Source organism: Trichechus manatus, unplaced genomic scaffold (assembly GCF_000243295.1).
Source record: "Trichechus manatus latirostris isolate Lorelei unplaced genomic scaffold, TriManLat1.0 scaffold00018, whole genome shotgun sequence".
Classification (NCBI taxonomy): domain Eukaryota; kingdom Metazoa; phylum Chordata; class Mammalia; order Sirenia; family Trichechidae; genus Trichechus; species Trichechus manatus.
Genome location: NW_004443954.1, coordinates 16452297 through 16465855, shown reverse-complemented (window position 1 = coordinate 16465855; position 13559 = coordinate 16452297). Strand labels below are relative to the sequence as shown.

At 38.2% G+C, this 13559-nt stretch overlaps 1 non-coding gene across 1 annotated transcript; it reads right to left on the bottom strand.

The window, feature by feature from the left end:
• Nucleotides 1–9280: 9280 nt before the first annotated feature.
• Nucleotides 9281–9351, bottom strand: TRNAR-UCG (transfer RNA arginine (anticodon UCG)). The gene has a single exon. It is a non-coding gene; the product is annotated as a tRNA-Arg (tRNA).
• Between the last annotated feature and the right edge of the window lie 4208 nt (nucleotides 9352–13559).

Genomic DNA, 13559 nt, shown 5'->3' with positions numbered 1-13559 from the left:
CTTCTAGCCTGCATGGTTTCTGCTGAGTAGTCTGAGCTTATTCTAATTGACTCTCCTTTGTAGATGACTTTTCTTTTATCCCTAGCTGCTCTTAAAATTCTCTTTATTTTTTGTTTTGGTAAGTTTGATTATAATATGTCTTGGTGACTTTCTTTTGGGATCTACCTTTGTGGGGTTCAATGAGCATCTTGGATAGATATCTTCTTATCTTTCATGATATCAGAGAAGTTTTCTGTCAACAAATCTTCAACAATTTTCTCTGTATTTTCTGTTATCCCCCCTGTTCTGGTACTCCAATCACTCATAGGTTATTTTTCTTGATAGAGTCCCACATGACTCTTAGAATTTCTTCATTCTTTTTAATTCTTTTATCTGGTTTTTCCTCAAATAAGTTGGCGTCAAGAGCTTTATCTTCAATGTCACTAATTCTAACTTCTACTGCCTCAATTCTGCTCCTATGACTTTCTATTGAGTTGTCTAATTTGGAAATTTTGTCCTTAATCTTCTGGATTTCTGATTGCTGTCTCTCTATGGATTCTTGCAGCCTATTAAATCTGACATTATGTTCTTGAATAACTTTTTTAAGTTCCGCTACTACTGTGTCTGTATGTTGCCTGGCAGTTTCTGCATTCTGTCGAATTTCCTTTCTTATTTCTAGAAGAGTTCTGTACATTAATCTTTTGTATTCTTTCTGTGGTAATTCCAAGAAGTTCTCTTCCTCCAGAGAATTTATTGATTCTTTATTTTGGGAGCTTGCTGAAGCCATCATGGACTGCCTGTTTATGTGACTTGATATTAACTGTTGTCTCTGAGCCATCAATAATTTATTATAATTTTATTTTGTGTTTGCTTATTGAGACCTATCTAACTTCTTATTTTGTTTTGTTTTGATATGCCCAAATAGGCTGCTCGTGTGCACTAGTTTGATTTTTTGGCACCTTTTGATCTCTAATATCCTGTCACCAGGTAGTTAGTTCTGTAACTAAGTATGTGCACACTGGAGTCTGTTAAAGCTTCCTATATGGGATCAACTCAGGTGTGCAGGCAGTCGGTCACCAAGTGTGTGATGCAGGCTCTCACCCCCAGTCCTAGAGGGGCATGGTGATTGGTGTAGGTACTGGACTCTGGCTGTTGTAGGGGATCACACACTGAGCCAGGCAGGGGGCTGATGGCTGCCCCTGAGATTTTGAAAGAAAAGCGTGTCCCTATTCTCTAGGGTGAATAGGTAAGTGAGTTTTGCATCCAGGCTAAGAGCACCCCACTATGTTGGCTGCAAAGACTGGAGGGCACCACTTTTTCTTGAACTGCTGTAGCAGGTGACTAGGCTCTTTAGGAGCTACCACCAGTCCTCAAGACCCTGCTGCAGATCGATAAAAGTGCCTACTTGAGGGGCAGGGCTGTTTCGAGGATCACATATCTGCCCATTTACAACTGAAGCAGTTGAAGTTAAACTTCAGATGTTTGCCCTGTGGTACTGTGGTAGTGAGTGCCAACGCTGTTGAGATGGGTTCCCACAAGTCTATACAGGGGTGTATGGCACTCAGTCTGCAGACCCCTGATTTCTGTGGCCAGCAAAGGAGCTGTGCCAACCCTGTGTTCCTGGCCTAGGGGAGCCAGCAGCTTATTTGTTCCCTCTCCAAGGCCAGAAGCATGGGTCAGGGTGCCTTTTGGGATCTACTTCCAGCCCAGTGGACTCCTGGTGCAGAGTGGGGAGGGAGGAGGTAAAAGGAAGAGAGGTTTTTCCCAAATCTGGTGCAGAGCACAGAGGTAGGAGGTAAAAGGGCGAGAGGTTTTTCCCAAATGGGCTTTTTTTTTTTTTAAATTGCCGCGAAAGAGTGCACGCATGTACTTATCCTAGCCTCTTGGGAGCTGCCCTTCACTGGTTCGGAGTGTCCAAGCAGAATCTCTGCTGCTGGGTCTCTCTCGATGTGGAAACAACTTCTCGAGCGTGCACACAGCACAGCTGTTTGCCTGCTTCACCGCTGCCCAGCGTGGCTGTGTCTCTGCAGTATTGCTGCCGTGGCTCTAGCGCTCCTCACCTCTTCCAAACGTCTTCCTCTCTGGTATGACTCAGATGGATTTCTTAACCTTGCCTTGTTCAGGGTTTCCAGATGTTCACATAGCATCAAATCACTTGTTTTTCCAGGTCTTTGTTGTAAGAGGGATATAAGAAGAATCTAACTAGTCTGCCATGTTGACCATGCCTCGAAAAGTGCTCTGTAAAATGATTAAATATTTCAGATGACCTGTGTGTGTGTGTGTGTGTGTGTGTGTGTGTGTGTAAAATCAGTTCCCTCACCTACCCATCCTTAGTTTATAAAATTTAGTGTGGGGCCCTTTCATTCCCTAAGGTTTGTTTCAGCAGAGCTTTTTAGGATGGGTAAACCACTAATTTTTTCCAGGCACCTTGACTAAGAGTTAGGCACTGTAATTGTATGCTTATCTGGAGTTAAGCATATTGCTAAGACTTTACAGGACTGTGAAAAGGCAGAGCTTGTTACTCTACAATGTTGTGTCTTACATTTTAAAACATTAATGACATCCTCAGTAGTTAGTGACATGTGCTGGGAATTCTTATTGGACTGAAGAAACAAGGGCCATAAGCACATTTCTATACATCTCCAGCATGGTAGTCACTTCTTCGGCTGAGAGGTCAACATAACGTGGTTGGCATATCTCACCTCATAGAAACTTGACCCCTTAAATGTCACAGTTTGTTTTCTACCCCTCCTTCTTTGGTTGGCCTCATTGTTTTCCCAAGACAAGAAAGACCTCAATCCCAGGTCCCAGTGTGACTCCCTGACCCTGGAGGCTCCATGCAACCTCGGGAAGGCCTCTTTCCAGCTTACTATTTGCACTGTCATTATGCACCTAGACCCTCTATATTGAATTAACACAAATGTCTGGGATTTGCAGGACTTCTCCTTCACCGGAATAGGAAGGCCTCAAAGTCCATTCAAGCTCAACCAACAGGACACCAAAGGACAAGAAGGGTGGACACTGAGGATTCCTTTTGTGGTTGTTGCTCTTAGTTGTCATGCAATCAGCCCCTGACTCATGGCAGCCCCGTGCACAGGGCCTTTTAAATCTATGGTCTAATGAAATACTTTGTATCATACTTGTATTAATGGGTACTTTGCTCTTCAAACTCCTGTTCAATTTAACAATAAGTTTTCAAACCCACAGAACGGAAAGAGGAAAGCATGTTAATATGGTCAAAAGGAAGTTTGGTATTTTCACTTTATACCCTCACTTGACATTTCAGAAAATGTTAACAGTTAATGTGATCAGCTACTAACCAAAAGGTTGGAGGTTCAAGTTCACCCAGAAATGCCTCAGAAAAACATCCTGGCAAACTACTTCCAAAAAATCAGCCCTTTGAAAACCCTCTGGAGCACAGTTCTACTCTGACACACATGGAGATACCATGAGTTGGAGCTGACTCGATGGCAACTGGTTTGACTTTTTGTTTTTAAAGTGTTTTCTAAAAGTTAATCAATAGTAACAATTTTGTTGGGGATGGACTATGCTAGTGATATACATATATACTTTACACATGTACACACACAGACATCCACACAAATATAAAGTACAGAAACTGCTAAACAAATTTACATTGTGTTTTTATTTAGGTGATGGTTTGTTTTTTTAAGAAAAAAGTGTGCTGGCAACTGTAACGTCACTCGAGAGACCTTCTGATGAAGACGCATGATGTCCTCTAGGTGAGACTCATGACAGCACTTCCAGGACTTCCTAAGAGTGGCACTGGGGTTGTCTTTTCAGTGTTCTGTATATGTGTGATTGCATAACTGTGTTATACTTTGTTTTTTAATTTCAACATGTGATTGTGACTTTTTGATGTCTTCTCTGTGCCAGTCACTTGGTATGTCCCAGGACTATAAAGACAAATAAGATAATTGTATCTGCCCACAGAGGCCTTGCAGCTGGTCAGAGAGATGAAAGTCAGCCTACATTGAAGCACAGTGTCATCAGCATTGACGTACAGCTAGGCCCAGGGTGCAAATTCAGAGACACTGGGTTCCAGTGGTGTCTTCAGGAGAGGAGGTGCTTGAGTGGGATTTGGAAGGTTAAGAGATAAGTTAGTCGTGGAACAGGTGAAAGCTGCCTCTAAAGAAGTCAACATTTCCTCTCTGAAATTTCATCTTTTATTTTACATTTTAGATGTAAATAAATCTTTAAGCAAGGAATAAATAATAAAACCGTATGATTTAACCAATTAGTCCTCAAAGTCAAGTTTGTAGAAAGGATTTTAGAATATTCTTCTTTTTTTTATAATTTTGAATATATTCATTATTTTAAGGAGAATAAGTAGGTTTAATGGAATGGAAATTTAAGCTTAGTTAGCTATCATTGTAGATGCTTCGTACTTTATAATTGAGTTTATTTGGAAAAACCGAATGACATTGCCTATAGCCATCCCAAAACCATGCTTGAGTTTTTACCTAATGTAAGATGAGTATGCCAGTAACGTATCACCTGAAATCTGTCAGGATACAGCCCTATATGGCAAAATAAAAGCAATTGCTGAGACAATTTAGAGCTGAGTTTGTCAGTTTTCAAAATAATGTGTTAAAAGTAGACAACAAATCTCAGCTGATACATATGCATCTTGTATTTTTGTTCTATCTCTCCACCTATCTGGTTGTATAATCCATCTTGCATAGGATGATGTCAGCTCTGATAATTTGTCCTCAACAAACAACTGCACCTTCCTGGAAAAGCAAGCAAAAACAAACAAAAAGAAAGAAAAAAATCCTAGATAGAGCCAGGGTAATGATTTAATAATAATTTCTATTCGCAAACAACTTCGGGGTTTGATTTCTCCAATTCAATTCTACTATTTTACATTTCATCCTTGAAAATTGAGATCAAAGATAAAAAAAAAAGTAATTCAGTAAACAGTCTGCATTCATTTCCCTTTTGAGAAAAACTAAAGGGAAAGAATGATTAAAACAAATCATCAGGGTTGACATTAAACTGTACAAGAAAGAAGAAGCTATAAGCATTACTCTTCAGATTTATTTTATTGCTAAACACAAAAGACATTTGCCTAGTTTCTCTTATGGAAAACTGAACTTCAACTTACATTTTAAATGATGGCTATTGGCTTATGCAATTTCAGAGTAGCAGTTACAATAAAGATTCTGGTTTAAAAGATTTAAACTTCCTAGGAAACATTGAATAGTGTAATAAATTAATGTAAGCATTGAGAATCAATTTTAAAATACATGCTAAGTTTTTTTTTGTCTTTTTCTAAAGCACAGAGAAACAATCAACCACAGACTGTACTCACTGCAGTTAACTTATGGAATCTTTATCCCATAAATGCTCTTCAAACAATCACTATACTTCGAGGCATCTTGGAGTTTACAATTTTTACTGGAAAATTAGCTTTATTGAGCTTTTTTAAAATTCAAGGAAAAATTATTTTTGTTTCTAACTTTAATGCCCATAAAAGATTGAAATAACTATACTAATAAAAAAAAGCGGATAGAAATTTACAGTAGTTCTCCATTAACCATTTTATTTTCTATTTTTTTTTACTTTTTATGTTGAAATAACTTAAGATGTACGGAAAAAGTTGCAAAGATTAATGGAGAGGATCCCCATATATTCTTCACCCAGCTTCTCCTAATGTTCACAGCGTTCATAACCGTGGTACATTTAACAAAACTAAAAACTTGACATTGGTAAAATCTTATTAACTAGAGACTTGACTTGTATTTCACCAGTTTTTCCACTCATGTCCCTTTTTTACACCAGGATCTAACCCAAGATGCTAAGTTGCCTTTAGTCATCAGCTCTCCAATCTGTGAAAATTTCTCAGTCTTTTCTTCGTTTTTGTGAACTTAACAAAGAGACTTCAGAAAAATACCTGACAAGTATTTTGCAAAATGCCCCTCATTTGTTTTTTCTGATGTTTCCTCATGGTTGGGATTAAACATTTTTGGGAAGGATTATCACAGAGGTGAATTGCCCTTATTATTGTATCATATCAAGGATACCTAATATCAACACAGTTTATTATTGGCGACGCTAACCTTGATTGCTTGGTTAAGGTGGTGTCTGCCAGGTTTCTCTCCTGTAAAGTTGCTATTTTTCCCTTTCCATGCTCTGTTCTTTGAAAGTGAGTCACTAAGTCCAGCCCACACTCAAAGGAAAGAGAATTAAGTCTCGTCTCCTGAAGGGGGAAATACCAAAGAACGTGCCGACATATGTTAAAACCAACACCATCATTGTTAAATATTTTGGGAGAAAGACTTTGAGGCTATGCAGATAACCTACTTCTCTATACAGCTTTGCCAGTTAGCTTAACAATCATCCGTGGCTTTTACCTGCAGCAGTTACTACTGTGGTGTCTACTGATGATTTTGTATTTTGCTAATATCATTTTATTTTAAAAAGCTTCTCAAAAATAATCATTCTGGTGCAGGATTAAAGTGACTATAGCCACAGGACAGTTTAGGACTAAAAATGTACTCATGGCGTTTTCTTTTTTAATAGCATCAGCTGTAAGAAATAAAAGCACAAATACATGCTTTCTCATGGAAGCCAAGTATATTAGAGCACCAAGAAATGCAAAGGTGCCTAATGGTTGAGAGGAGATGTTCATTTGCATATGGGCAGCGGCGTCCCAGCAGGAGGTGTGCATTCAGAAACAGAGACCTTCTTGGTAAAAGCACTAAACTGAATAAACTCATTCCAAACTCCAGTTGTCTGTTAACAGCTTTCCAGGATGACATCTGAAATCAAGCAAATGTCACACATGTACAAAAATTGGCCTGATCGTCTCTGTAAATTGCTGTCCATGGTTCTCAAAAACACAGTAAATTGCTGGCAGCTGACAAGCTGTCTTCCTGCATGGCTAAGTTCACTTCCGCACAGTTAACAAGTTAGTCTTAGATTATTCATGCAGATCACCCAATGTGTAGGCTTTGATTGACAGCCATTGATTTCAGGGGCCAGTAATTCTATCTTTTAAATGGAACCAAAATTTGTCACCTGATTGTTTCCATTCTCTTCAAATGTAAAATTAAAACTGTAAGCAGGAAATCATAACTCCACCCTCCCTCTGTCTCAGTCTCTTAGGTAACGGTGAGCACAACTCTTTACACAATCAGGACATCTTCTGGGCTATGCTGCCCTGAACCAGGATGAGGTGTTTTCTGACATAGTGGTTTAGTGGTAGAATTTTCTCCTTCCATGTGGGATACCAGGGTTTAATTCCTAGTCAGTGCACCTCATGCACAGCCACTACCCACCTGTTGGTGGTGGATTGTATGTTGCAATGATGCTGAACAGGTTTCAGTGGGTGTCCAGACTAAGATGGACTAGAAAGAAAGACGTGGCAATCTATTTCTGAAAATCAGCCAATGAAAACCTTATGGTTCCCAAAGGAACATTGTCTCACGTGCAATCAATTATGGGGATGGCACAGGACTGACTGGCCAATGTTGTTCCATTATAAATATGTTCACCATGAATTGGGGGCTGACTCGATGACAGCTAACCACCACCATCACAACAATAATACTTAAAATAGCCTTGATGTCCCCTAATATTTCAAATACCCAGAGGATGTGTTTTCTCTATTAATTCTACAATTACAGGACAAGAATAAAATGATTAGTTACATGTACAAACTAAACCATCAGATGGCCATTAAGAAATAGCACCATCAAACTATTGCACATTGTTCTAAAAACAGGGTCAAATCAACTCCCCAGACAGTTCATCCAAATATCCACATAGAGTTTCTGTTTCTAAAATAAGTGTGGGGATATAGTACCTGTTTGGAAAGAGTTGAGCTCATCATCTTTTTTTTTTTTTTTTTTTTCAGCATTCCTTTCTTTAGGGGATTTCACAGGGAGTAGTATATTTACCATCACTGAAATGATTTTTGAATCAGCAGTGGCTCTAAGCTGAATAATACAGTTGTGCTATGATCACGTCTCATATTTGAGGAGCACATTTGTTTATGTTTGCTCAGGAAAGCTACATTCAGGCCACCTTAGAAGGAACCCCAGTAAGGGGGCACGTCACATGTGCTCTGGTCTGTAACTTTATAGCTCAGTGATTTTGTTTACTGAATGTCTCTACAAGACCACCTTCCGAAAGCAGTGACCCATGCTTTGATCCATGATGGTGTGTAATCTCAAATATAAGCTACAGGCAAAAAAGAATCCAGGGAAAAGTGTGTGTATGGAGGTGGATGGATTAATGTAAATACATCTGTCATGGACTGAATTGTGTTCCCCCAAAATATCTGTCAACTTGTCTGGGTCATGATTCCCAGTACTGTATGATTGTGTACCATTTTGTAACCTGATGTGATTTCCTTATGTGTTGTAAACTCTATCACTATGATGTAATAATAAGATGGATTAGCAGCAGTTATAGCGATGAGGTCTACAAGATTAGATAGTGCCTTAAGCCAATTTCTTTTGAGATACAAAAGAGAGACGCGAGCAGAGACACATGGGAACCTTATACCACCAAGAATGCAGTCGGGGAGCAGAGCGCGTCCTTTGTACCTGAGATTCCTGCACAGAGAAGCTCCCAGACCAAGGGAAGATTGATGACACAAACCTTCCTCCGGAGCTGACGGAGAAGGCCTTCCTCTGGAGCTAATGCCCTGAATTTGGACTTGTAGCCTACTGGACTGTGAGAGAATAAACTACTCTTTGTTAAAGCCATCCACTTGTGGTATTTCTGTTAAAGCAGCACTAGATGACTAAGACAACATCACAAACCCAAAACTCATTACCGTCGAGTCAATTCTGACTCATAGCGACCCTATAAGACAGAGTAGAACTGCCCTGTAGGGTTTCCAAGGAGTGGCTGGTGGATTCGAACTGCCAACCTTTTGGTTAGCAGCCTGAGCTAAATATATCACAGGGAATAGAAAAACAAAACTGCTTTTCTCAGGTTTGGTAGATCAGGAATATTATCCTCCTAAATGGAGATCAGTAGTAGGTATTTAGTATTAAGACTGTCGTCTCCTTATTCTTACACATGCTGTTGTTGTTAGCTGCTGCTGAGTTGGCCCCCAGATTATGGAGACGCAATGCACAATGGAACAAAATGGCAAAATCTGACCATTGTAATCCATAGGGTGTTTTCACTGGCTGAATTTCAGAAGTAGATTGTCAGTCTTTTCTTCCTAGTTCGTCTTAGGGTGGAAGCTCTGCTGAAACTTGTTCGGCATCGTAGTAACACACAAGCCTCCACTGACAGACGAGTGGTGGATGTGCTGAGGTGCACTGGTCAGGAATTGAACCCGAGTCTCCTGCATCGAAGGCAAGAATTCTAGCACTGAACCACCAATGCCCTCAGTTTTTACACATATTAATGTGTAAGCTAATACATTTTCCTCAGGGAAGCCTTCGTTCATCCTGCTTGTGTTTAACATTCCTGCTTTATGGACTCAGAATTCTAAGGAAAGTCCTTTTCATTGACACTTTCACATTCTATTGTGATTATTTGTTAAATTGTCTGCCTTTCCCATTACACAGAAAGCTTCATGAGAACAGAAGTTGACCATCTGGTATATTCTTATGTTCTAAAGTTTAAGCACATAGCTATAAATTAAAGTTTGTGCATCAGTTTGGATTAGGTTGGGTTGTATCCTGCAGAAAAACTTCAAAACAATGGCTTAAAAGATACATTCATATAAAAGAAATCCAATCTTAGGCAGTCCAAGACTGGTATAACACCCCCAAAGGGCATATGGTACCAGACTCTCCTATTCTTCGACTCTATTATCCTGGTCAATGACTTGATATGCTGAAGGTTATCTCATGGCCCAAGATGTCAGTCCAGGCTCCAGCCAATCATTTTTCTCATCTCTCCCTATATAATTGGTTTTATTTGCTCATCATTCTGCCTGACCTGCATTCTCAGGCTTACCCTTTTTAAGTCAAAAATCTAGAACTTGTGTGCTAAGTTTAAGGTAGCCTTGTGGCCATTCTGTGACTGCTGGACCGGTCAAATCACAAATGAATGCACAACTACTGTGTGCACTTATGACACTTATGTCCAAGATCATATCCAAGTCCAGTGGAGAAACCTCTAACTTATAATTGCTCATGGCATCAACAATAAACTGTCTCTGTGCAAAGAGAAAATAATGAGATACGCTTATAAAATATATGTCATTTTTGTCAAACAAATTACACAGGCAAATTTGTGAAGCAATTCAACGTTCGTTTGTTTGCTTCTATATCAGGAGGTAGTGTTGCACGTTTGTAGGTAAGCGTCTCTGTTCTTCAAGGCTCTTCAGCTAAACCTTCATTAGTTATCACTTAATTATGTTGTTACTATTCTGTTTTACTGTAGAAAACTACCTGGAGGCATAAGTTGTTATTTTGTTAAGAGTATGTTTAGAAGGGACATGCAGAAAAACATGTTTACCAAGCTCTCTTTTATAATCTTATGAACCATTGAAAATATCACCTGAAAGTCTTCATCTAGATTTTACTCTTAACTGAAGTTTCTCAACAGTGAGATGGTATCCGTTAAATACACTAATGATGATCATAGCAAGAGAATGCAAATTCTTAACGGCATCTGCTTGGTGTTCCATTTGTTGTACACATTGTTGTTCTAGAACGACCTCATGTTCCATTTTCTCCGCCAAGGGTTCTGCCCACAGCATGTTTGAATTTCCTTTAAAGAAACACTGAAACAATTTCACTAGAAGTTATTAAAGTTGTTTTTTTTCTGGAGTAAAGTACTGCCTTCACTGAAATTTAGCAGCCATAGTCTACTCATTGTGGGTTAAGTTTTGCTCTGACTAAATTTCACTTATTGAAATAAGTATAGATTTATTAAGAAAGAAATGTTGTTTCTGTAGAAGCCTCTAAGAGAACTGGACAAATTTGGAGACCATCACATCAGCCGAGACCTCAGGGCTTCCAGAGAAGCCAAGTGAGGTCAAGCTCTCCTCTCAACCTCTAACTCCCCCAGCTTCAAGCTGGCTGAGTAAGATGATCACAACTCCCCTTCACTGTCTCCCTGGCTGACAGGGAGTATTAGCGGGGAGGCGGGGAGAAACCTTCAAGACACAAACCACAAGTATAATTCACTTTGTAGGAGGGACGGAGACACGAGACTAAGTTCTGACAGCTAAAGTTGATACAGAATCTGTGCATGATGTATTAAGGAGTTGGAAAGGGGATTTGACACAGAAGAGACAGGGGAGAATTAAATCATTTCATGTTTACATTCCTGAATCGAGACACAAAATAAACTTATTACACAGGTAAAACATTTAGTTTTCTTTAAGAAAGTTGTTATAGTCATCATTTCATTAGGAGAATGTATATAAAAAAATGGCAGAGAGAACATATTTCTATGTAGTTCTTTGATTATATTTGCACAGGCCTTAATACAGTGACTGTAAACGTAGAACAATAAATGCATCTACTGTTGATAGAAAATTATCCCAAAAATAAAATAAAACCTATTTGTAACCACCAAAGAGGCGCATACAATTGTTACATAAATTTCTGATTAACAGCTACTAATACAACACAGGTCACAGTGATTGCTTAAATCTGTTTGTCATTAGACTGTGTAACCTTGCAGGAAATTAAATTTCCCAGTTGTTTTCTAAGTAAAGATTTCTAAATGTTTGTATTTGCCTTAAACATCATGATAAAACACAATACATATTTCAAATTGCATAGAATTTTTCTTTATTGTAGGAAAGCTACAGAGGGAATAACTTGCTCAAAATTTAAATAAAAGAATATTAGAATTTTATGTTTCAGGAATTATATTCACTTAGCATTTTAAAGTCTTTGGAATAAGAAACAGATAACTATATATAAACTGACTGGTCTCATTTTCTTAAATATAATTGTATCCCTTGGGAACGTATTGTGAAGCAAAACCAAAATAATCAACCCCGTTGCCATTGAGTTGAGTCCAGCTATAGGACAGAGTAGAACTGTCCCATAGGGTTTCCAAGGAGAGGCTGGTGGATTTGAACTGCTGACCTTTTGGTTAGCAGTTGAGCTCTTAACCACTGCACCACCAGGGCTCCACTGTGAAGCAATATACATAAAATCAAGCATCTATAGACCTTTAGGTTTCTTTAGAATTAAGGCTCAGAGGCAAGTTTAACAATAAAGATCTTCAAACCTGGATAGATAATTACCTGCATCACCTCCTTTATTTTACTCCCTCCCTCAATCAATGTGTGAAAATAAAAACAGAAGAGCAATAGACACAATGGAATGTATCAGAGCTTCATTTAAAAAAAAAAAAATTGGTGACCTAAAAGTGTTTATACATTTTTAAAATTTCCTAATTAATACCATTATAATATTAAAGAGGAAATCATTCTTGGAGCTCCTTAAAAAAAGTCATAGTCTTTGCTGGGTTTCTAGAATGCTATTTCTACAAAAGCTTTTAGATTATTTCCTTGACACATCATTGTTGAATATAGGTATTAGCAGCCTCCAGCCCTTCATAAATATCATATTTAAAGATTTCTTTTAATAGTTACCCAAGTAGAAAAAAATCATCCACAGGAAAAGATAAAAGTAAGTTTAACAGTCATTTAACAAATTAAATTATATCTGTTTAAATAAAAACAAAATATACACAGTAGAGCTGCTTAAATTTGGTCTTCCGAAAATGGAAGAAACTTATGTGGCATAAAGCTATTTAAAAAGCTTATGAAATATAATAGATTGTAGCCGTTTTGAGGAAACTGGAATTTTGGTTTCCTATATTTGGAATCCTTATTTGACTCTCTAAAAAATTTCCACTTCAAAATACCATGCTGAACAGAAAACTTAATCAAAGCTTGAAAGTCAGGAAAAAAGAAAAATTGAATCTTGAGCAAGACAAAATGTTTCTCTAGCAATGTCCAGAGGAAGAACTTAAACTAGACGTTAAGAATGGCTTTGAAAAAGAAGAATTATTTCATTGGCCCTGCCCAGTTTCTCAAGTGAAATAGACAGCTGGAGTATTTCTGGGAAGAGAGAACTCTCACGGACAATGGTGTCAAATTCAATAAAAATAGGAAAATAGAGTTCTGTTGCTGCCATTTTGAAATATTAAGTTTCTAGCAAATCAGGGCCACTATAGAAAAAATTCAAAAGCATAACAAAGGGAAATACTTAAAAACTTACTTAGAATGTATAATTTGTGGAATGAATCTCTGTGGAAGGTAGTGTGGTGTGTCAGGCTTTTTCATCAAGGCCTGGGGATAAAGCCCACCTTACCCGTTTACAGCACGTGTCTTCTTGGCAAGTTACTTTCACTCTTTGAGCTGAGGTTCTTCATAAAAAAAGGAAACTAACATTGACCTCAAAGGGCTGCTGTAAGAATAAAACCAAAAATAGAAATATAAAATAATTGGTATTGTAGTAGGCAATCAATAAATGTTCATCATCTTTCCCATCTTTGCTTTTAGAACACCTGTGATCAAACTCGTAATTAATCTAAGATACATCTTTCCAGAATGTCTTTACAGTAATGCATCCTATTTGTATGTCTAAATGTATTCATGTATAATTATGCAT